The sequence below is a fragment of the Ranitomeya variabilis genome, chromosome 1 (genome assembly GCF_051348905.1).
Source record: "Ranitomeya variabilis isolate aRanVar5 chromosome 1, aRanVar5.hap1, whole genome shotgun sequence".
Taxonomy (NCBI): domain Eukaryota; kingdom Metazoa; phylum Chordata; class Amphibia; order Anura; family Dendrobatidae; genus Ranitomeya; species Ranitomeya variabilis.
In genome coordinates, this window is record NC_135232.1 from 752,359,868 (window position 1) to 752,385,580 (window position 25,713).

Sequence of the window (25,713 nt, forward strand, 5' to 3'; positions counted from 1 at the left end):
ATTTTAATTCTTTCTTTTACACATTAATATGGATCCCAGGGCCTGAAGGAGAGTTTCCTCTCCTTCAGACCCTGGGAACCATCAGGGATACCGTCCGATACTTGAGTCCCATTGACTTGTATTGGTATCGGGTATCGGTATCGGATTGGATCCGATACTTTGCCGGTATCGGCCGATACTTTCCGATACCGATACTTTCAAGTATCGGACGGTATCGCTCAACACTAATTCTGACGTCTGAATCCTTGTCGTTCCGTTCTAGACAGAATCCTATCACACTGCATAGGCTCAGGCATCTGCTCTGAGGACAACGCACAGTTCTGCGCTCCCGCAAGCGCCGATCAATCTGAATGGCCAGAGACATAGAATCACTCAGACCAACAGGCGTGGGAAACCCCACCATAACATCTTTAACAGATTCAGAAAGACCCTTTCTGAAAATTGCCGCCAAAGCATCCTCATTCCATTTAGTCAGCATAGACCATTTTCTAAATTTCTGACAATACAATTCTGCCGCTTCTTGACCCTGAGACAGGGCCAACAAGGTCTTCTCCGCTTGATCCACAGAATTTGGTTCATCATATAATAATCCTAGAGCCTGAAAAAAGGCATCTACATTAAGCAAGGCCGGATTCCCAGATTCCAGGGAAAATGCCCAATCCTGAGGGTCGCCACGCAGCAGGGAGATGACAATTTTAACCTGCTGAATGGGATCACCAGAGGAACGAGGCTTCAGAGCAAAAAACAGTTTACAGTTGTTTTTAAAACTCAAAAATTTGGACCTGTCCCCAAAAAACAAATCAGGAGTAGGAATCCTAGGCTCTAAAAGCGGAGTCTGAACAATATAATCAGAAATACCCTGTACCCTAGCAGCAAGCTGGTCTACACGAGAAACTAATCCCTGAACACCCATGCTAGCACAAGACTCCTCAGTCACCCAGAGGAAAAGAGGGAAGAAAAGACAAAGCAGGCTACAGAAAAAAAAATGGCTCTTTCTTCCCTTCTTCTGAGATGCATTTAACTCATTGTTGGCCAGTTGTACTGTTATAATCCGGTGACCGTGGAGCCGCATGAGAGACTTTCTCAGGAGTAGGTGGTACCTGTACTGACCGCAAACCCTAAACTAACACCGCAACTAGAAGTAGCCGTGGGATGTACCTAACAAGTCCTAGACACCTCGACACAGCCGGAGGACTAAATACCCCTAAAGATGGAAATGGGAATTCTATCTTGCCTCAGAGCAGAACCCCAAAGGATAGGCAGCCCCCCACAAATATTGACTGTGAGTATAAGAGGAAAGACACACGCAGGCAGAAAAACAGGATTTAGCAAAAGAGGCACTTCTAGCTAAATAGAAAAGGACAGGACAGAATACTAAGCGGTCAGTATTAAAATCCTAAAAATATCCACAGCAGATAATACAAATATTCTACATCTAACTAAAGACATAGAAAGTATATCTGCATCTCCTGAGAATCCAGCATGACTGAAAAATCCAAACAAAGTCTAAGCTGGACAAAAACACAATGAATTGCACTGAATTGCAAAGCACACAGCATGTGTGCACAGAGACAAAAAACCAGACACTTAGCTGAATTGGCAGCAGGGCATGAGGAGCCAGAGAGAGATGCAATCCCTCCAAGAACAATGGACAACTGGCAAGGACTCATAGATCCTGCAAACCTAAATACCTAGTAGAGCTGCAATCAGCAGAAACACCTGCCCTGGATTACAACCCCAAGACAACTGCACTACCACCAACAACCACCGGAGGGAGCCCAAGAGCAGAATTCACAACAGCCATCTGTTGTGACTTCTGTCACGGGAGACCTAGGTAGGAAAGAGCTAATAACCCGGGCCCCTGCGATTTCCCTCAGACTAGGGAAACCCTGGCTGACCCTCTCCCAGAGTTTACACTGATGGTGTGCATGTCTGGGCCTCCACCCTCGCCCTATCTCCTGTTTCAACCCTAAGCTGAAACCACTACCCACCACCAGTGAAGAGACCACACTCCAATACCCACAGTTAGCACAGACAAGGATAACGAAAAAATAAGCACCACGCCGCAGTCACTCAGGAATACACTATAAATGCAAAGGGCAAAACAAATACAAATATGGGAAGGAGAAAATAAGACAAAGGGAAATACACCACCAGCAACGATACTCCAACTACTAGCTCACCACTCCAGACCGAGTTAACCACGCACAAGACAGAAGCTATAATCGGCGACGCCCAATGTTCAGGAGAACTATTTAAAGGCAGTGGGCATGGCCCAGCTTCCAATCCGAGCACCAGGTAAATTAACCCCGGACAAGCTAGATAAAATCTAGCCGACGCCAATGAGCGCATAGTGGACAAAAGCGGAATTACCGCTGTCTGTCGGACGACCTGGTCTGAACAGCGTCCGACATGACAACTTCATCCGGGTATACTGGTGGCCAATGAGAATTCACTCTTATAAGGGAGCCTGTTTCCACGGGAGAGTCATGGACTGACGGTACCGAGAAGTCCCAAACAACACCCTATGACCCTGAGGGAAATAGATCCTGTGAACTTTCCAACCCATGAGGTGGCCTGAATTTGTTGCTGAATTAGTGTGGGCCTACAATAACCGGGCTTAAGCCACAATGGGGGATACCTGATTACATGTTGCTGTTTGGGCGTAAAGACCGTGAAATGATGGAGCTGGATTGACTCAGAAGAAGATTGCACAAGAATGAATACTTCCACTTGGTTGTGAGAACACAGACACTGGTTACAGATATTGTGGCTTCTGGTTGGGCAGAGATTCCGGGAGATGAGCCACTCTGATGTAACCCCAGTGCAGAAGACACCCATGCAACCAGGGGATCGAGTATTAGTACGAGCAAAGCACCCTAGGGCCAATTTGGATTGCAGATGGTAGGCTACTCCCCATCAGGTGACAAGGAGAGTGCACCCCGAAAATCTCATGTATAAGATCCGACCCAAGGGAGAAGATGAGGCATCAACGTGCTCCATCCCTCTGTGTCTGAAGGGGAGAAAGTGACTGAACCCCCAAAAGAACAGAGGAATCCTGCACTAAGAGAGTTTATATACTAAGAGAGTTTATATTGCAGCGAAAGGGGGGTGATTTGAACTTTTATGTTATATATATATATATATATACATATATATATATATATATATATATATATATATATATATATATATATATATATATATATATTTAGGCTATGTGCATTTCTTGCAGAAATTTCCTGACAAAAACCGGACATTTCTGCCAGAAATCCGAATGCGTTTTTTCGCATTTTTTGTGCGGTTTTTACGCGTTTTTTTGCGCGTTTTTACCGCGATACGTTTTTTTCGCAGAAAAAATCGCATCATGTGCACAAAAATTGCGGAATGCATTCTAAATGATAGCATGCATATGTATGCGGGTTTTATGCGTTTTTATCGCGAAAAAGACGCGAAAATTCCTGAACGTGTGCACATACCCTTAAACACATTTTTTTTTTTTACTTTTGGCACGCGTCAATAGCGTTCATGGGAGGCTAGAAGCTGGCACAACTTGATCGCCTCTGCTACCCTCTGCTACATAGGGGTGATGCACAGATCTCCTCTACGTAGCTGAATTACAGCATTGCTATGAGCGCCGACCACAGGGTGGCGTTCATAGCAATCCATCATCAACAACCATAGAGGTCTCCAGGAGACCTGTGGTTGTGATGGCAACGCACCGATGACCCTCGATCACGTGACGTGCATTTCCGGCCCGGTGGATGGAAGCGCTTGTTAAATGCCGCTGTCAGCATTTAACAGCAGCATTTAACTAGTCAATAGGCACGAGTGGATCGCGATTCCGCTCGTGCCCATTGCGGGCTCATGTCAGCTATTAAAAACAGCTGACATGTCGCGGCTTTGAGGTGGGCTCACCGCCCGAGCCCACCTCAAAGTGGGGGATACTGCCAGCTGACGTACTATTCCGTAAGCTGGCAGAAAGGGGTTAAAGGTACGGATGGCCATGTGAGCAGAAGGTACAAGAGGCCTTCTTAAAGGGACAGTTGTGTGAGCAGGAAGGCTTACTAAAGGGACGGTCGTGTGAGCAGGAAGTGCAAGAAGCCTTAAAGGGAAATCCAGTGAGCAGTTAAAGGGATACAAGCAATCAAGTGAGCAGTTGAAGATTCGGAAGACTCAGTGAGCCGAAACCCTGAGACCTAGCCGACCCGGGCTGCACTCTAGGAAACGGAGGCAGCCAGAACGACTTGTTGGTGAAGTGACTCATCAGTATACAGTAAACTTGCGGCCTAATGGTAAAATAAAGCTGACTCCCATCGAGGTTTGTTATAGTGACTATCACAACAGACTTAGGCTATATGCACACGTCAGGATTTCTAGCAGAAATTTTCCTGACAAAAACCGGACATTTCTGCCAGAAATCCGCATGCATTTTTTTCGCGTTTTTTCATGCGTTTTTGACGCTTTTTTGTGTGTTTTTTCATGCGTTTTTTCCAAATGCATAGAATTGCGGGAAAAACGCAGAAAATCCACAAAATGAATGAACATGCTGCTTTTTTTACCGCAATGCGTTTTTTTCGCGGAAAAAAACGCACCATGTGCACAAAACATGCAGAATGCATTCTAAATGATAGGATGCATAATGTATGCATTTTTAATGAGTTTTTATAGCGTTTTTATCGTGAAAAAACGTGAAAAAAATGCGAAAAAACCTGAACGTGTGCACATACCCTTAGTGTTTAGGTGACGATGGTGACGACTACCACACGGACGTTGACATACCATGGACTAAAGTACCAGTAGAAATATTGTTTGCTGTATTAGTTAGTTAACTATGTGACTCAAATCTTTGTTGTGAAACAAAGACTCTGCTTGTATACCTAGAATAATTATCCCCAGTATTGTTAACTAGTTTAATGTTTTTGGTTAATCACTAAACCTTTTGACATTTTATTTTTGTTCACCTAAGTTGTTTGTTGTAGATAAATAATTACTTTGTACAAGTTATCTTCTGTGCATCTGCGTACCAGCTTACACAAGCACAGTGGGGAAAAAAGTATGTCAGCCACCAATTGTGCAAGTTCTCCCACTTAAAAGATGAGAGAGGCCTGTAATTGACATCATAGGTAGACCACAACTATGAGAGTCAAAATGAGAAAACAAATCCAGAAAATCACCTTGTCTGATTTGGCAAGATTTATTTTGCAAATTATGGTGGAAAATAAATATTTGGTTATTAACAAAAGTTTATCTCAATATTTTGCTATATATCCTTTGTTGACAATGGCAGAGGTCTTCACAAGGTTCCCCACTATATAAAAAAAATCTCCTACACCTGTAAGTGCAGGCTATTGTTCATAGATTTTGCTACTAACTACAATAATGCAGATTGGGGGTTCGAATCATAGTGGGAACAATCTTCAAGATAAGAGAAGAATTACCATATATACTTGAGTATAAGTCGACCCGAGTATAAGCCGAGACCCCTAATTTTGCCACAAAAAAAAACTGGGAAAACTTAATGACTCGAGTATAAGTCTAGGGTGGGAAATGCAGCAGCTACTGGTAAATTTCAAAAATAAAAATAGATACCAATAAAAGTAAAATTAATTGAGACGTCAGTAGGTTAAGTGTTTTTGAATATCCATATTGAATCAGGAGCCCCATATAATGCTCCATAAAGTTCATGATGGGCCCCCATAAGATGCTCCATATTAAAATATACCCCATATAATGCTGCATGAAATGTTAATGATGGCCCTATAAGATGCTCCATGGAATATTATGCCCCATATAATGCTGCACAAAGGTTGATGGCCCCATAAGATGCTCCATAGAATATTATGCCCCATATAATGCTGCACAAAGGTTGATGGCCCCATAAGATGCTCCATAGAATATTATGCCCCATATAATGCTGCACAGATGTTGATGGCCCCATAAGATGCTCCATAGCATATTATACCCCGTATGCTGCTGCTGCTGCGATTAAAAAAAAAAAAATGACATACTCACCTCTCATCGATGTGCGCTGAGTGCCGGGGGCCTGAGCAGGCTGGGACACCGGCGTGCTATGGGGGTCAGGTGCCAGAGTCGCCACTGGCTCAGACCCCTGGCACTTGCAATATTCACCTGTCCCTGTTCCACTGCCGCACGCCGCTGTGTCTTCCGGGTCTCTGTAGTGACTTTTCAGGCAGGGGGTGTGCACTAAACACGTCATCACGCCCTCTGACCTGAACGTCACAGCCAGAGGACGCGGAAGACACAGCGCGGCGGTGAAAAGGGGACAGGTGAATATTGCATGGCTCACCCTCCCCCCGTCATAGTCACTCCATCCTGGCGCGGTCTCTCTGTATGTCCCTGCTTCTCCAATGGTCTCTGTCGCGCGCTGGCAGCTTGTTCCTGTGTTCAGCGGTCACATGGTACCGCTCATTAAAGTAATGAGTATGTGCTCCACCTATGGGAGTACAGTCACGTCCATATTCATTACTTTAATGAGCGGTACCACGCGACCGCTGAACACAGGAAGAGCTGCGGGCGCTGGAGACCATCAGAGAAGCTGAGACCGCGCCAGGACGGGGTGAGTATGATGTGACAGCCACTCCTGCTGCTCCCCCTCCCCCGCTGACCCCCCGGGACAATGACTCGAGCATAAGCCAAGAGGGGCACTTTTAGCCTAAAAAAAGGGCTGAAAATCTTGGCTTAGACTCGAGTATATACGGTATTTATTTAATCTAATGCAAGTGTCTGCAGAGGAGAGATGCCGGACTTGCCCCCAAGGAGGAAGGGCAAAAGAGCAATAAAGACAGAATGAGAGAACACATTTTACTGAGTGGAAGTCAGTTCTCAGCTCTGACCTCACAGGACAGCTCCTTCAAATTGGGACAGCCCCACTGGATTAACCGCGTAATGCCCAATGATGTGCAGTGTCCATCATAGGGTGCCTCTCCCTGTTTGACACGGGCTCTGTCATGTACCCCTAACAGCAGCGGGTGGAATTGCGATCCACCCGCAGCTGTTAACATGTTAAATGCCACTGTCAATCTCCGGAAGCACGCCGGAAGCGCGACGCAAACCCTGCCCATTGGCACCCATGTTACATGACTGTGGATCGCCGATGGATTGTCATAACAACCCAAGGTCTGCAGCAGACCTCTGTGGTGGTCATACTGGATAGCTATGAGTGCCACCTTGTGGTCAGCGCTCATAGCAAGTAAGCATTTCTGCTACACAGGCGAACAGCTAATTGCAGCTTCAAGTCCCCCATGGAGACTATTGAAGCAAGTAAAAATTGAATTTTTTTTTTTTTTAAATATGAGACTAAAAGTTTAAATCACCCCCCATTCGCCCCATTTAAAATAAAAAAATAAGTACAAATACACAGATTTGGTATCGCTGCGTTCAGAATCGCCCAATCTATCAATTAAACTGATTGGTAAACAGTGTAATGAGAAAAAGAATCAAAATGTCAGAAATACACTTTTTTGGTGGCCACAGCATTGCTTTAAAAGGCAATCACATGCGATCAAAAAATTGTATCTACCCCCACATGGTGTCAAAGAAAACGTCAGCTCGACGCACAAAAAATAAACCCTCAGCCAGCTCAAGATCACGAAAAATGGAGACGTTACAGGTCTCGGAAAATTGCACTCAGAGGCGTAGCTAGGGTTTTGCTTCAGGGGGGGCGAAGCTTCTGAGTGGGCCCCTAACCAGGTAACCTTGATTACAACTCGATGATGCCCCCTAATAGTGGAAGAGAACCTCAGCAGATGACCGCGCTGTTACTGAAGATAATCTCTATATAAAGACCAATGTGGATATTACCGCCATATGGTCAGTGGTAGATACCAGCCCTACAGAGCATATAACAGATCACTGCACAGTTACAGATAATGACTTACCGTTGATGTTCTTTCTGATGGAATCGTTCACTTTTCCTGTCTTTTCCATCTGGCCCAGACCGATGTGACAACTTCTTCCAGCTACAACTCGTCTGCAGAGAAAACAACAAAGACAGGTTTCACTTCTCACATTCCAGCCTCATCACCATCTATTCCCAACCTGCACACACTCCGCATCCTGCTGATACCCCAATACTGAGCAGCTGCTGCCATATGTGTCCCTATTACTGCACCTGATACCCCAATACTGAGCCGCTGCTGCCGTATGTGTCCATATTACTGCCCCTGATACCCCAATACTGAGCCGCTGCTGCCGTATGTGTCCTTATTACTGCCCCTGATACCCCAATACTGAGCCGCTGCTGCCGTATGTGTCCCTATTACTGCACCTGATACCCCAATACTGAGCCGCTGCTGCCGTATGTGTCCTTATTACTGCCCCTGATACCCCAATACTGAGCCGCTGCTGCCGTATGTGTCCATATTACTGCCCCTGATACCCCAATACTGAGCCGCTGCTGCCGTATGTGTCCTTATTACTGCCCCTGATACCCCAATACTGAGCCACTGCTGCCGTATGTGTCCCTATTACTGCACCTGATACCCCAATACTGAGCCACTGCTGCCGTATGTGTCCCTAATTCTGCACCTGATACCCCAATACTGAGCCACTGCTGCCGTATGTGTCCCTATTACTGCACCTGATACCCCAATACTGAGCCGCTGCTGCCGTATGTGTCCTTATTACTGCCCCTGATACCCCAATACTGAGCAGCTGCTGCCCTATGTGACCCTATTACTGCACCTGATACCCCAATACTGAGCCACTGCTGCCGTATGTGTCCCTATTACTGCACCTGATACCCCAATACTGAGCCTCTGCCGTATGTGTCCCTATTACTCCCCTGATACCCCAATACTGAGCCGCTGCTGCCGTATGTGCCCCTATTACTCCAACTGATACCCCAATACTGAGCCGCTGCTGGCGTATGTGTCCCTATTACTGCACCTGATACCCCGACACTGAGCCGCTGCTGCCATATGTGTCCCTATTACTGCACCTGATACCCCGATACTGAGCCTCTGCTGCCGTATGTGTCCCTATTACTGCACCTGATACCCCAATACTGAGCCTCTGCTGCCGTATGTGTCCCTATTACTGCCCCTGATACCCCAATACTTAGCCTCTGCTGCCGTATGTGTCCCTATTACTGCACCTGATACCCCAATACTGAGCCGCTGCTGCCATATGTGTCCCTATCACTGCCCCTGATACCCCAATACTGAGCCGCTGCTGGCATATGTGTCCCTATTACTGCACCTGATACCCCGACACTGAGCCGCTGCTGCCATATGTGTCCCTATTACTGCACCTGATACCCCGATACTGAGCCTCTGCTGCCATATGTGTCCCTATTACTGCACCTGATACCCCAATACTGAGCCGCTGCTGCCGTATGTGTCCCTATTACTGCACCTGATACCTCAATACTGAGAAGCTGCTACCATATGTGTCAATATTACTGCATGTGATACCCCAATACTGGGCCGCTGCTGCCGTATGTGTCCCTGTTAGTGCACCTGATACCCCGATACTGAGCCGCTGTTGCCGTATGTGTCCCTATTACTCCACCTGATACCCCGATACTGAGCCTCTGCTGCCGTATGTGACCCTATTACTGCATCTACTCTGTGGTTCTCTGTACCCTCTAAATTCTTAAGCACCCCTCTATAATATAGTAATGCCGGGTGCAAGTGCCCTAGAAAACAGAGCCCACATTTTGCCCCCTAGAAAGTAATAATGCCCTCCGTCTGCCCCTTTGATAGTCACAGTAACCTGAGTTCCCCTATTATAATAAGTGCCCACTTTACATTTAATAATGTCCCCCCCCTGTGCAGCTCCCCTATACACAGTATAATGCCCCCTAACTGTATAGTACAACCCACACAGTATACTGACCCCTTAGTAGCCTTCAAACTGTTTGATGGATCCAACACTGTAATCCCCACACTGTGGCCACACAATGGCCCCATAGAAAACCTCCATATAGTATAATGTGCCAGATAGTCTTTGCCTCATTTTTCAAGCAGAAGATTGAGAACATCAAAGACAGTTTTGGTGAACAACCCCCAGAGCCCTTCCTCCCGACTTCCCAGCCCTCCACCTCCAAAACCAACTTCTCCACCATTACAGAAGATCAACTCTCCACTCTACTCTCAAGATCGCATCTCACCACCTGTGCACTTGACCCGCTCCCATCCCACTTCATCCCAAACCTCACCACAGTCTTCATCCCAACCCTAACCCATCTCTTCAACCTATCACTAACAACTGGTGTTTTCCCCTCAAGCTTTAAACATGCCTCCATCACACCTATCCTCAAAAAGCCTTCTCTTGACCCATCCTCTGTATCTAGCTATCGCCCTATATCACTTCTCCCCTATGCCTCCAAACTACTGGAACAACACGTCTACCTTGAACTGTCCTCCCATCTCTCTTCTTGCTCCCTCTTTGACCGCTTACAATCTGGCTTCCGGTCACACCATTCCACTGAAACTGCCCTAACTAAGGTCACCAATGACCTCTTAACCGCCAAGAACAAGCGACACTACTCTGTCCTCCTCCTCCTCGACCTGTCGGCTGCCTTTGACAGAGTGGACCATTCCCTATTATTACAGACCATCTCATCCCTTGGCATCACAGACTTGGCCCTATCCTGGATCTCATCATACCTAACAGACCGGACATTCAGCGTCTCCCACTCACACACCACCTCCTCACCTCGCCCCCTATCTGTCGTAGTTCCACAAGGTTCAGTCCTAGGGCCCCTGCTCTTCTCCATTTACACCTTTGGCCTGGGACAGCTCATAGAATCTCATGGCTTTCAGTATCACCTCTATGCTGATGACACACAGATCTACATCTCTGGACCAGATATCACCTCCATACTAACAAGAATCCCTCAATGTCTATCTGCTATTTCATCCTTCTTCTCTGCTAGATTTCTGAAACTTAACATGGACAAAACAGAATTAATCATCTTTACCCCATCTCACGTGACCCCCCCAACGAACCTATCCATTATAGTAAATGACTGCCCACTCTCCCTGTCCCACAAGCTCGCTGCCTCGGGGTAATCCTTGACGCTGATCTCTCCTTCAAACCACATATCCAAGCCCTTTTCACTTCCTGCCGACTTCAACTCAAAAATATTTCATGAATCCATACATTCCTCAACCAAGAATCTGCAAAAACCCTAGTCCATGCCCTCATCATCTCTCGCCTTGACTACTGCAACCTCCTGCTCTGTGGCCTCCCCTCTAAAAACTCTCGCACCCCTCCAATCTATTCTAAACTCAGCTGCCCGACTAATCCACCTGTCCCTCCGCTATTCCCCGGCCTCTCCCCTCTGTCAATCCCTTCACTGGCTTCCCATTGCCCAGAAACTCCAGTACAAAACCCTAACCATGACGTACAAAGCCATCCACAACCTGTCTCCTCCATACATCTGTGACCTCGTCTCCCGGTAATTACCTACACGCAACCTCCGATCCTCACAAAATCTCCTTCTCTACTCACCTGTTGTGGATTCTGTTTGTGGGCTCCCTCTGGTGGTTATTGCTGGTACTGGGTGACTTTGGTGGGTTGCGGCCTTTGGTTTCCACCTGTCCATCAGAGGCTGGGTGTTTCCTATTTTACCTGGCCTTTCTGTCATTCCCTTGCCGGCTATCAATGTATTCAGATGTGCTCTGTTTGGTTCCTGCCTACCTGCTCCCAGATCTTTCAGGATAAGCTAAGTGCTGATTTTCAGTTATTGGTTTTTTTGTCCAGCTTGCTTATTATGTCTCTATGCTAGCTGGTAGCTCTAGTGGACTGAGGTTCTCCCCATGTGCCATGAGTTGGCACATGGGTTCTTGTAATCTCAGGATGGTTTTTTGATTAGGGTTTTTTGCTGACCGCTCAGACCCCTTTTGTATCGTTCTGCTTTCTAGTTTACAGCGGGCCTCAATTTGCTGAACCTATATATATATATCATCTCTGTGTGTGCCTTCCTCTCATTTCACCGTCAATACATGTGGGGGGCAACTATACCTTTTGGGGTTCATTCCTCTGGAGGCAAGTGAGGTCTTTATTTTCTCTGCAGTACTAGTTAGCTCTTAGGCTGTTGCGTGGCGTCTAGAACCAACGTAGGCACGCTCCCTGGCTATCTCTAGTTGCGTTTGTCAGGCGTAGGGCAGCGGTCAGCCCAGGTTCCATCACCCTAGAGCTCGTCCGATATTTTGTATTACTTTGCTTGTCCCTTGCTATCCCTAGCCATTGGGATTCATGACAGTATAGCCGGCCTACAAAGTGTTAATTGTTTGGGCTGAAGCAGGAGAAAAAGAAGTGTTTAAGGTTTTTTTTTTTTTCCTTCAGAGTTTTGCTGCCTAGCCCTTAATTGCTGTCTAGCTGCTTCTTACCTCCTCTTAACCCTTGAATGGCTCTGATATTAGCTGTTTAACATGGATGTCCAGAGTTTGGCTTCCAGCCTGAGTAATCTCACGGCAAAAGTTCAAAACATACAGGATTTTGTTGTTCACACTCCCATGTCTGAACCTAGAATTCCTATTCCAGAGTTCTTTTCTGGAGATAGATCTACCTTCCTGAATTTCAGGAACAATTGTAAATTGTTTCTTTCTTTAAAATCTCGCTCCTCTGGAGACCCTGCTCAACAGGTCAAGATTGTAATATCTTTCCTGCGAGGCGACCCTCAGAATTGGGCATTTGCATTGGCACCAGGGGATCCTGCATTGCTCAATGTGGATGCGTTTTTTCTGGCATTGGGATTGCTCTATGAGGAACCCAACCTGGAGATTCAGGCTGAAAAGGCTTTATTAGCCCTCTCTCAGGGGTATGATGAAGCGGAGATATATTGTCAAAAATTTCGGAAATGGTCGGTGCTTACTCAGTGGAATGAGTGCGCCCTGGCTGCAAACTTCAGAAATGGTCTTTCCGAGGCCATTAAGGATATTATGGTGGGGTTCCCTACGCCTACAGGTCTGAATGAGTCGATGGCTATGGCCATTCAGATTGATCGGCGTTTACGGGAGCGCAAACCCGTGCACCAGTTGGCGGTGTCTTTTGAACAGGCACCTGAGACTATGCAATGTGATAGAATTCAGTCCAGAAGTGAACGGCAAAATTATAGGCGGAAAAATGGATTGTGTTTTTATTGTGGTGATTCAGCTCATGTTATATCAGCATGCTCTAAACGCACAAAAAGGGTTGATAAATCTTTTGCCATTGGTACTCTGCAGCCTAAGTTCATTTTGTCTGTGACTCTGATTTTTTCACTGTCTTCCATTTCCGTCGATGCCTATGTGGATTCGGGCGCTGCCCTGAGTCTTATGGATTGGTCATTTGCTAAACGCTGCGGTTTTAGTCTGGAACCTCTGGAAGTTCCTATTCCTCTGAAGGGAATTGACTCTACACCATTGGCTATGAATAAACCGCAGTATTGGACACAAGTGACCATGCGCATGACTCCCGTTCATCAGGAGGTGATTCGCTTCCTTGTACTGTATAATTTACATGATGTACTAGTGCTTGGTCTGCCATGGTTACAAACTCATAATCCTGTCCTGGACTGGAAAACAATGTCTGTGTTAAGCTGGGGATGTCAGGGGGTTCATGATTATGCACCTCCGATTTCAATCGCTTCATCTACTCCTTCTGAGATCCCTGCGTTTTTGTCTGACTATAGGGATGTTTTTGAGGAGCCTGAGCTCAATTTGCTCCCTCCGCATAGAGATTGTGACTGTGCTATAGAATTGATTCCTGGCAGTAAGTTCCCTAAGGGTCGTTTATTTAATCTGTCACTGCCAGAGCATACTGCTATGCGGAATTATATTAAGGAATCTTTGGAAAAGGGACATATTCGTCCATCTTCGTCCCCTCTGGGAGCAGGTTTTTTTTTTCGTGGCAAAAAAAGATGGTTCCCTGAGGCCTTGTATAGATTATCGCCTTCTGAATAAGATTACAGTCAAGTATCAGTATCCATTGCCATTATTGACTGATTTGTTTGCTCGCATTAAGGGGGCTAGGTGGTTCACTAAGATAGATCTTCGCGGTGCGTATAATCTGGTGCGGATAAAACAGGGTGATGAGTGGAAAACCGCATTTAATACGCCTGAGGGCCATTTTGAGTATTTGGTAATGCCTTTTGGACTCTCCAATGCTCCGTCAGTCTTTCAGTCCTTTATGCACAATATTTTCCGTGAATATCTGGATAAGTTTATGATTGTGTATTTGGATGATATTTTGGTGTTTTCTGATGACTGGGAGTCTCATGTTCTACAGGTCAGGAAGGTGTTTCAGGTTCTGCGGGCCAATTCTCTGTTTGTGAAGGGCTCAAAGTGTCTCTTCGGAGTCCAGAAGATTTCTTTTTTGGGGTACATTTTTTCTCCTTCTACTATTGAGATGGATCCCGTCAAGGTTCAGGCGATTTGTGACTGGACACAACCTACATCTGTTAAGAGCCTTCAGAAGTTCTTGGGGTTTGCTAATTTTTATCGTCGGTTCATTGCTAATTTTTCCAGTATTGTTAAACCTTTGACTGATTTGACTAAAAAGGGTGCTGATGTTGCTGATTGGTCTCCTGCGGCCGTGGAGGCCTTTCAGGAACTTAAGCGCCGGTTTTCTTCTGCTCCTGTGTTGTGTCAACCAGATGTTTCACTTCCTTTTCAGGTTGAGGTTGATGCTTCCGAGATTGGAGCGGGGGCGGTTTTGTCACAGAGAAGTTCTAATGGCTCGGTGATGAAGCCATGTGCATTCTTCTCTAGAAAATTCTCGCCCGCCGAGCGCAATTATGATGTGGGTAATCGGGAGCTTTTGGCCATGAAGTGGGCATTTGAGGAGTGGCGTCATTGGCTTGAGGGTGCTAAACATCGTGTGGTGGTCTTGACTGATCACAAGAATCTCATTTACCTTGAGTCTGCCAGGCGTTTGAATCCTAGACAGGCTCGTTGGTCGTTGTTTTTTTCTCGTTTCAATTTCGTGGTTTCATACCTGCCAGGTTCAAAGAATGTGAAGGCAGATGCTCTTTCCAGGAGTTTTGTGCCTGACTCTCCTGGAGACTCTAGGCCTACTGGTATCCTTAGGGATGGGGTAATATTGTCCGCCGTATCCCCAGACTTGCGACGTGCATTGCAGGAGTTTCAGGTGGATAAACCGGATCGTTGTCCACCAGAAAGACTGTTTGTTCCGGATGATTGGACCAGTAGAGTCATCTCCGAGGTCCATTCTTCTGTGTTGGCTGGTCATCCTGGAATATTTGGTACTAGAGACTTGGTGGCCAGGTCTTTTTGGTGGCCTTCCTTGTCTAGGGATGTGCGTGCCTTTGTGCAGTCTTGTGAAGTGTGTGCTCGAGCTAAGCCTTGCTGTTCTCGGGCCAGTGGGTTGTTGTTATCCTTGCCCATCCCGAAGAGGCCTTGGACGCACATTTCCATGGATTTTATTTCTGATCTCCCGGTTTCACAGAAAATGTCTGTTATCTGGGTTGTGTGTGACCGCTTTTCTAAGATGGTTCATTTGGTGCCCTTGCCTAAGTTGCCTTCCTCCTCTGAGTTGGTCCCTTTATTTTTTCAGAACGTGGTTCGTTTGCATGGGATTCCGGAGAATATCGTTTCTGACAGGGGATCCCAGTTTGTGTCTAGATTTTGGCGGACGTTTTGTGCCAAGATGGGCATTGATTTGTCTTTCTCGTCTGCATTCCATCCTCAGACGAATGGCCAGACGGAGCGAACTAATCAGACCTTGGAAACTTATTTGAGGTGTTTTGTTTCTGCTGATCAAGATGACTGGGTTGCTTTTTTGCCACTGGCCGAATTTGCTCTTAATAATCGGGCTAGTTCTGCCACGTTGGTCTCTCCTTTTTTTTGTAATTCGGGGTTTCATCCTCGTTTTTCCTCTGGTCAGGTGGAGTCTTCGGATTGTCCTGGAGTGGACGTGGTGGTGGACAGGCTGCATCAGATTTGGAACCAGGTGGTGGACAATTTGAAGTTATCTCAGGAGAAGACTCAGCAGTTTGCTAATCGCCGTCGCCGCGTGGGTCCCCGACTTCTTGTTGGGGATTTGGTGTGGTTGTCTTCTCGTTTTGTCCCTATGAAGGTCTCTTCTCCTAAGTTCAAGCCTCGGTTCATCGGTCCTTATAGGATCTCGGAGATTCTTAACCCTGTATCTTTTTGTTTGGATCTCCCAGCATCGTTTGCTATTCATAATGTGTTCCATCGGTCGTTGTTGCGGAGGTATGAGGTGCCCGTTGTTCCTTCGGTTGAGCCTCCTGCTCCGGTGCTGGTGGAGGGAGAATTGGAGTATGTTGTTGAGAAGATCTTGGATTCTCGTGTTTCCAGACGCAAACTCCAGTATTTGGTTAAGTGGAAGGGTTATGGTCAGGAGGATAATTCCTGGGTGGTCGCCTCCGATGTTCATGCGACTGATTTGGTCCGCGCCTTCCATAGAGCTCACCCTGATCGCCCTGGGGGTTCTCGTGAGGGTTCGGTGACCCCTCCTCAAGGGGGGGGTACTGTTGTGGATTCTGTTTGTGGGCTCCCTCTGGTGGTTATTGCTGGTACTGGGTGACTTTGGTGGGTTGCGGCCTTTGGTTTCCACCTGTCCATCAGAGGCTGGGTGTTTCCTATTTTACCTGGCCTTTCTGTCATTCCCTTGCCGGCTATCAATGTATTCAGATGTGCTCTGTTTGGTTCCTGCCTACCTGCTCCCAGATCTTTCAGGATAAGCTAAGTGCTGATTTTCAGTTGTTGGTTTTTTTGTCCAGCTTGCTTATTATGTCTCTATGCTAGCTGGTAGCTCTAGTGGACTGAGGTTCTCCCCATGTGCCATGAGTTGGCACATGGGTTCTTGTAATCTCAGGATGGTTTTTTGATTAGGGTTTTTTGCTGACCGCTCAGACCCCTTTTGTATCGTTCTGCTTTCTAGTTTACAGCGGGCCTCAATTTGCTGAACTTATATATATCATCTCTATGTGTGTGCCTTCCTCTCATTTCACCGTCAATACATGTGGGGGGCAACTATACCTTTTGGGGTTCATTCCTCTGGAGGCAAGTGAGGTCTTTATTTTCTCTGCAGTACTAGTTAGCTCTTAGGCTGGTGCGTGGCGTCTAGAACCAACGTAGGCACGCTCCCTGGCTATCTCTAGTTGCGTTTGTCAGGCGTAGGGCAGCGGTCAGCCCAGGTTCCATCACCCTAGAGCTCGTCCGATATTTTGTATTACTTTGCTTGTCCCTTGCTATCCCTAGCCATTGGGATTCATGACACTCACCTCTTATCTCCTCTTCCCACAATCGTATACAAGATTTCTCTCGCGTATCACCCCCTACTCTGGAACCCTCTACCACAACACATCAGACTCTCGCCTACCATCGAAACCTTCAAAAAGAGCCTGAAGACCCACCTCTTCCGACAAGCCTACAACCTGCAGTAACCACCGATCGACCAAACCGCTGCATGACCAGCTCTATCCTCGCCTACTGTATTCTCACCCATCTCTTATAGATTGTGAGCCTTCGCGGGCAGGGTCCTCTCTCCTCCTGTACCAGTTATGACTTGTATTGTTTAAGATTATTGTACTTGTTTTTATTATGTATACCCCTCTTTACATGTAAAGCGCCATGGAATAAATGGCGCTATAACAATAAAAAATGATAATAATAATAGTCTTCAATACAGCACAAGGCAGCACCCCTATAGGCAGACCCTGTAGTTTAAAGCAGCACCCCCCATAGGCAGACCCTGTAGTATAAGGCAGCACCCTCCATAGGCAGATCCTGTATATAAGGCAGCACTCCCCCCCATAGGCAGTTCCTGTAGAATAAGGCAGCACCCCCCCATAGTCAGATCCTGTAGAATAAGGCAGCACTCCCCCCATAGGCAGATCCTGTAAAATAAGGCAGCACTCCCCCCTATAGGCAGATCCTGTATATAAGGCAGCACTCCCCCCTATAGGCAGATCATGCATATAAGGCAGCACTCCCCCCTATAGGCAGATCCTGTAGAATAAGGCAGCACTCCCCCTATAGGCAGATACTGTAGAATAAGGCAGCACTCCCCCTCTATAGGCAGATCCTGTATATAAGGCAGCACTCCCCCCTATAGGCAGATCCTGTATATAAGGCAGCACTTCCCCCCTATAGGCAGATCCTGTATATAAGCAGCACTCCCCCCATAGGCAGATCCTGTATATAAGGCAGCACTCCCCCCCTATAGGCAGATCCTGTATAGAAGGCAGCACTCCTCCCCTATAGGCAGATCGTGAATATAAGGCAGCACTCCCCCCCATAGGTAGATTCTGTTTAGAAGGCAGCACTCCTCCCCTATAGGCAGATCGTGAATATAAGGCAGCACTCTCCCCCATAGGTAGATCCTGTATATAAGGCAGCACTCCCCCCTATAGGCAGATCCTGTATAGAAGGCAGCACTCCTCCCCTATAGGCAGATCGTGAATATAAGGCAGCACTCCCCCCCATAGGTAGATCCTATATATAAGGCAGCACTCCCCCCTATAGGCAGATCCTGTATATAAGGCAGCACTCCTCCCCTATAGGCAGATCGTGTATATAAGGCAGCACTCCCCCCCATAGGTAGATCCTGTATATAAGGCAGCACTCCCCGCCTATAGGCAGATACTGGAGAATAAGGCAGTACTCCCCCTCTATAGGCAGATACTGGAGAATAAGGCAGCCCCCATAAAAACACAGTAAATAAATACTCACCTCTCTAACTCCTTGTTCCAGCGGTGCTTCCTGCTCCTGCTCCTCTGACAGCGGGCGCTGGGCGGTGACGTCATCGCGCCCGCTGTCAGACATGCGGGGGATGATGGGGGAGGGAGCGCAGCGCTCCTTCCCTCATCACTGCGGTGAGCTGTATCGGCTAGATGCCGATACAGCTCACCATGCGATGACGGGCAGGGGGGCCTACTGCTGGCACCGGGACCCCCCCTGCCTGCTCACCAAGTGAGGGCTTGCGTTTTTGCGGGACAGGTTTTACTTTTGAACAACATCATGGGTTTTACCATATCGTGTACTCGAAAATGGAAAATGGAAAAAAAATTCTAAGTGCAGGGAAATTGCTTTGAAGTTGTTTTTTTTACCATGTTCACTAAATGCTAAAACTGATCTTCCCTTATAATTCTCCAGGTCATTAAGAGTTCATAGACACCAAACATGTCTAGGTTCTTTTTTATTTAAGTGGTGAAAAAAAAATCTAAACTTTGGATAAAAAAACAAAAAAAAAAGCCATTTTCCAAGACCTGTAGCTTCTCCATTTTTCGTGATTTGGGGTTGGGTGAGGGCTTTTTTTTTGCGTAGTTTAGCTGTCGTTTTTATTGATACCATTTTGGTGTAGATATGATCTTTTGATTGTCTGTTATTGCACTTTATTGCAGTGTAGCAGCCACCAAGAAAACGTAATTCTGACGTTTTGAATTTTTTTCTCGTTACACCATTTAGCAATCCGGTTAATTATGTTTTTATATTGATAGATCGGGTGATTCTGAATGCAGCAGTACTAAATATGTGTATGTTTGAATTTTTTAAAATTTTATTTTGAATGGGGCAAAGGGGGGTGATTTGAACTTTTTTATATTTTAAAATATTTTGTAAAACCTTTTTACTTTTTGCATGCTTCAATAGCCTCCATGGGAGACTAGAAACTGCAGTTGTTTGATCAGGAGATGATCAGAGCGCCTGTAGGTAGCAGAAATGCTCACTTGCTATGAGCGCCAACCACCGGCCGGCGCTCATAGCAATCTGGCTATGACAACCATAGAGGTCTGCTGGAGACCTCTGGTTGTCATGCCAACCCATCGGTGACGTGCGATCATGTGACGAGGGTCAATGATGGGCGGAATTTCCAGTGTGCTTACCCGAAGCGCGAGTTTAATGCCTCTGTCAGAGATTGACAGCGACATATAACAGGATAACAGCCGCTGGTGGATCGCGATTCCACCTGTGGCTGTTAGAGGCATATGTCAGCTGTTCAAAACAGCTGTGATATTCCCAGGAAAGATGTGGCCTCAGTGCCGGAGCCCACATCAAAGGGAGGGATTCCGACGTGGGAGCATTATTACGCCAAATGTCGGAATGGGGTTAAAGTGAACCTGTCAGCAGGATTGTGCACATTATTCTACAGACAGTGTCAGGTCGGCGCTGTTATTCTGATTAAAATGATTCCTTGGTTGATGAAATCCGTCTTGTGGTTTTTGTTTAATCTTTATTTTCAGTTTTGCGTTAATGATATGCTCGTGCCCCGGGGGGGCCTGTGGGGGGTCTTCATGTGGTGCTCAGATTAGCTATTCATAATGCAGGCTGCTGACAGGTCACTGATCCCTAGGTTACATAATGAATATTATAATAGAAAAAAATCCTCTTCTGCAGGAAGATGCTGGCGGTGGCACCTGCACTACAGCCTGATCGTATGTGTAATGTGTATATTCATAAAAAAAAAAAAAAAACCTTTTGAAAATGGTGCCAGCTGCGGCTGCACAGTAAGAGCTTGCGGTGATCCAATAGCTGCTACTGTGCAGGTGCCAGCGGCGCCATCTTTGTAAAGAAGAAAATTTCCTCCTACAAGATGGCGCCGATAGCTGCTACTGTGCAGGTGCCGGCGGCGCCATCTTGGAGGAGGACATTTTTTTTTCCTTCTCTGCAAAGATGGATGCGCCGGTGCCATTTTCAAACAGATTTTTTTTAATGAATTTCAGGATAACATCAAACAAATTAATTTTATACACATTACATATGCGATCATGCCACAGAAGGCGATTTTCTAAGATATATAGTATTTATTATGTAAACTAGAGGTTAGGTTACTGAGGGATCAGTGACCTGTCAGCAGTCTGTATTATGAATACCTAAGCAGTGAAGACCCCCCACAGTCCGCCCCGGAGCACGGGCATATCATTAACTCAAAACTGAAAATAAAGATTAGACAACAACCACAAGATGGATTTAATCAACCAAGGTATAATTTTATCCAGTATAACAGTGCCGACCTGACACTGTCTGTAGAATACTCTGCACAATCCTGCTGACAGGTTCCCTTTAAATATCTGTCTACTATATTCCCACTGTTACAAAATAAATATATGAAATATAGAAATTCAGAAAAAAAATAATTTTCATTATACTCAAAAAACTAAGAAAGCAATGTTCTGCATCAGTTCTATAAAAGCTTTACCATGCCAGAAATTATCAGACTGTGGTTTCCTGTTTTCCTCCAGTCCCCTCGTGATGTCACATTGCCACTGTCTATTACAAGAATTTACATAGTAGACTTCCTTCCTACATACCAGTGTTACTATAGGTAATACTATGAATGTTACAGCCTTCATTGATATTAGGAAGATGTGTAGACATTGTTATCTACCTTCATTTCCTTCTCAAATAGGTGTGAAACTTAACCCCTTAGGCCGGTTTCACACGTCAGTGGCTCCGGTACGTGAGGTGACAGTTTCCTCACGTACCGGAGCCACTGACACACGTAGACCCATTAAAATCAATGCATCTGTGCAGATGTCATTGATTTTTTGCGGACCGTGTCTCCGTGTGCCAAACACGGAGACATGTCAGTGTTCGTGGGAGTGCACGTATTACACGGACCCATTAAAGTTAATGGGTCCGTGTAAAACACGGACCACACACGGACCTTTTCCGTTTGGCGTGCAGGAGACAGCGCTACAGTAAGCGCTGTCCCCCCACATGGTGCTGAAGCCGCCATTTATATCTTCTGTGCAGCAGCGTTTGCTGCATAGAAGATATGAATAATAGTGTTTAAAAGAAAGATCTATGTGTCCGCCGCCCTCCCACCCCCTGTGCGCCCCCCGCTGTTCTGAAAATACTCACCCGCCTCCCTCGCAGTGTTCTGTGCTGGCCGCCCCTTCTACTGTATGCGGTCACGTGGGGCCGCCGATTAGAGTCATGAATAGGTGGCTCCACCTCCCATAGGGGTGGAGCCGCCTATTCATGACTGTGAATGAGCGGCCCCACGTGACCGCATACAGTAGAAGGCGCGGTCAGACCAGGAAGCATCGACAGCCAACGAGGGAAGCGGGTGAGTATTTTCAGAACAGCGGGGGGGGGGGGCGCACAGGGGGTGGGGGGGCGGCGGACACATAGATCTTTCTTTTAAACACTGTTATTCATATCTTCTATGCAGCAAACGCTGCTGCACAGAAGATATGAATCGCGGCTTCAGCACGATGCAGTGTACCACACGCGTGGGTACCACACGCCCGTGTGGTACCCACTCGGCACACGGGCGGCACACGTGTGCCGCACGTATGGCCTACGTGAGCTCACGGGCACACGGACACGGATAACTCCGGTACCGATTTTTTCCGGTACCGGAATTATCTGGACGTGTGGGACAGCCCTTAGTGACAGAGCCAATTTGGTACTTAATGACCGAGCCAATTTTTACAATTCTGACCACTGTCCCTTTATGAGGTTATAACTCTGGAACGCTTTAACGGATCCCGCTGATTCTGAGAATGTTTTTTCGTGACATATTGTACTTCATGTTAGTGGTAACATTTCTTCGATATTACTTGCGATTATTTATGAAAAAAATGGAAATATGGCGAAAATTTTGCAGTTTTCAAACTTTGAATTTTTATGCCCTTAAATCAGAGAGATATGTCACACAAAATAGTTAATAAATAACATTTCCCACATGTCTACTTTACATCAGCACAATTTTGGAAACAAATTTTTTTTTTGTTAGGAAGTTATAAGGGTTAAAAGTTGACCAGCGATTTCTCATTTTTACAACATAATTTACAAAACCATTTTTTTAGGGACCATCTCACATTTAAAGTCACCTTGAGGGTTGTACATGACAGAAAATACCCAAACTTGACACCATTCTAAAAACTACACCCCTCAAGGTGCTCAAAATCACATTCAAGTAGTTTATTAACCCTTTACGTGCTTCACAGGAACTGAAACAATGTAGAAGGAAAAAATGAACATTTAACTTTTTTTTGCAAACATTTTTACTTCAGAACCAATTTTTTTTATTTTCACAAGTGTAAAAAGAGAAAATGGACCACAACATTTGTTGTGCAATTTCTCCTGAATACGTCGATACCCCATATGTGGGGGTAAACCACTGTTTAGGCGCACAGCAGAGGTTGGAAGGGAAGGAGCGCCGTTTGATTTTTTCAATGCAGAATTGTCTGGAATTGAGATCGGACACCATGTCGCGTTTGGAGAGCCCCTGATGTGTCTAATCAGTAAAAAAAAAACACAAGTGACACCGTTTTGGAAACTAGACCTTTAAAGGAACCTTTCTAGATGTGTGGTGAGCACTTTAAACCCCAAGGTGCTTCACAGAAGTTTATAACGTAGAGCCGTGAAAATAAAAAATCACATTTTTTCTACAAAAATGATCTTTTCGCTCCCAAATTTTTATTTTCACAAGGGTAACAGGAGAAATTAGACCATGAAAGTTGTTGAGCAATTTGTCCTGAGTATGCCGATACCTGTTATGGTTCCCAATGGCAGGGGAACATCAGAAACATAGAAAAACGGACAAGCTCTCGGGTGATGGAAACTAGAGCTGACCGCGATGCTAAACCTATACACACAACTAATAGTAGCCAGGGAACGTGCCTACGTTTTCGCTAGACGTCTCGCACCAGCCGGAGGACTAACTACCCCTAATAGATGAAACACAGTCCTGGCTTGCCTCCAGAGGAAAATTCCCCACAGGAGATAGTAGCCCCTCACATATAATAACGGTGAGTTAAGGTGAAAAGACAAACGTAGTATGAAAACAGATTTACCACAGCGAGGCCCACTAACTAGATAGCAGAAGGATACAATAGTGGACTTCGCAGTCAGCTACAAAACCCTATCAAAAACCATCCTGAAATTACCTTAAACTCATGTGCCAACTCATGGCACCGGAGTGGCAATTTCAGCCCACAAGAGCTTCCAGCTGCAGAGAATCACATAACTGCAAACTGGACAAAACATACAAAAATAGACTAAGGACAGAAATGTCCAACTTAGCTGGTCAGCAGACTGGGAGCAGGTACATGCAACAGAAAGACTCTGGTTACATTGATGGCCGGCATTGGAATGACTGAGGAACAAGGCTAAATAGGAAACTCCCACATCCTGATAGAAACAGGTGAAAAGCTCACAAGACACCAGTACCACAAGCGACCACTGGGGGAGCCAAATAACCGAATCACAACAGTACCCCCCCCCTTAAGGAGGGGGCACCGAACCCTCACAAGAACCACCAGGGCGATCTGGATGAGCCCTATGAAAGGCACGGACCAAATCAGAGGCATGAACATCTGAAGCTGAAACCCAAGAATTATTCTCCTGACCGTAGCCCTTCCACTTAACCAGATATTGAAGTCTCCGTCTGGAAACACGGGAGTCCAAGATTTTCTCCACCACCAATTCACCCTCAACCAGCACAGGAGCAGGAGGCTCAACAGAAGGCACAACTGGCACCTCATACCTCCGCAATAACGACCGATGGAAAACATTATGGATAGCAAAGGATGCTGGGAGGTCCAAACGAAAAGACACAGGGTTAAGAATTTCCAAAATCCTATAAGGACCGATGAACCGAGGCTTAAACTTAGGAGAAGAGACCCTCATAGGGACAAAACGGGAAGACAACCACACCAAGTCCCCAACACGAAGACGAGGACCAACACGACGATGGTGATTAGCAAAATGCTGAGTCCTCTCCTGGGACAACTTTAACCCCTTCACCCCCGGAGCTTTTTCCGTTTTTCCGTTTTCGTTTTTCGCTCCCCTCCTTCCCAGAGCCATAACTTTTTTATTTTTCCGTCAATTTGGCCATGTGAGGGCTTATTTTTTGCGGGACGAGTTGTACTTTTGAACGACATCATTGGTTTTACCATGTCGTGTACTAGAAAACGGGAAAAAAATTCCAAGTGCAGTGAAATTGCAAAAAAAGTGCAATCCCACACTTGTTTTTTGCTTGCCTATTTTGCTAGGTTCACTAAATGCTAAAACTGACCTGCCATTATGATTCTCCAGGTCAGTACGAGTTCATAGACACCTAACATGACTAGGTTATTTTTCACCTAAGTGGTGAAAAAAAATTCCAAACTTTGCAAAAAACAAAACAAAACAAAATTGCGCCATTTTCCGATACTCGTAGCGTCTCCATTTTTCGTGATCTGGGGTCAGGTGAGGGCTTATTTTTTGCGTGCCGAGCTGGCATTTTTAATGATAGCATTTTGGTGCAGATACGTTCTTTTGATCGCCCGTTATTGCATTTTAATGCAATGTCGTGGCGACCAAAAAACGTAAATCTGGCGTTTCGATTTTTTTCTCATTACGCCGTTTAGCGATCAGGTTAATGCTTTTTTTTTATTGATAGATTGGGCGATTCTGAACGCGGCGATACCAAATATGTGTAGGTTGGTTTTTTTTTTTATTGATTTATTTTGATTGGGGCGAAAGGGGGGTGATTTAAACTTTTATATTTTTTTTATTTTTTTCACATTTTTTTTTACTTTTTTTTTTAACTTTTACCATGCTTCTATAGCCTCCATGGGAGGCTAGATGCAGGCACAGCCCGATCGGCTCTGCTACATAACAGCGATCATCAGATCGCTGTTATGTAGCTAAAATGCAGGTGTGCTGTGAGCGCCGACCACAGGGTGGCGCTCACAGCCACCGGCGATCAGTAACCATAGAGGTCTCCAGGACCTCTATGGTTACAATGTACAAGCATCGCCGACCCCCGATCATGTGACGG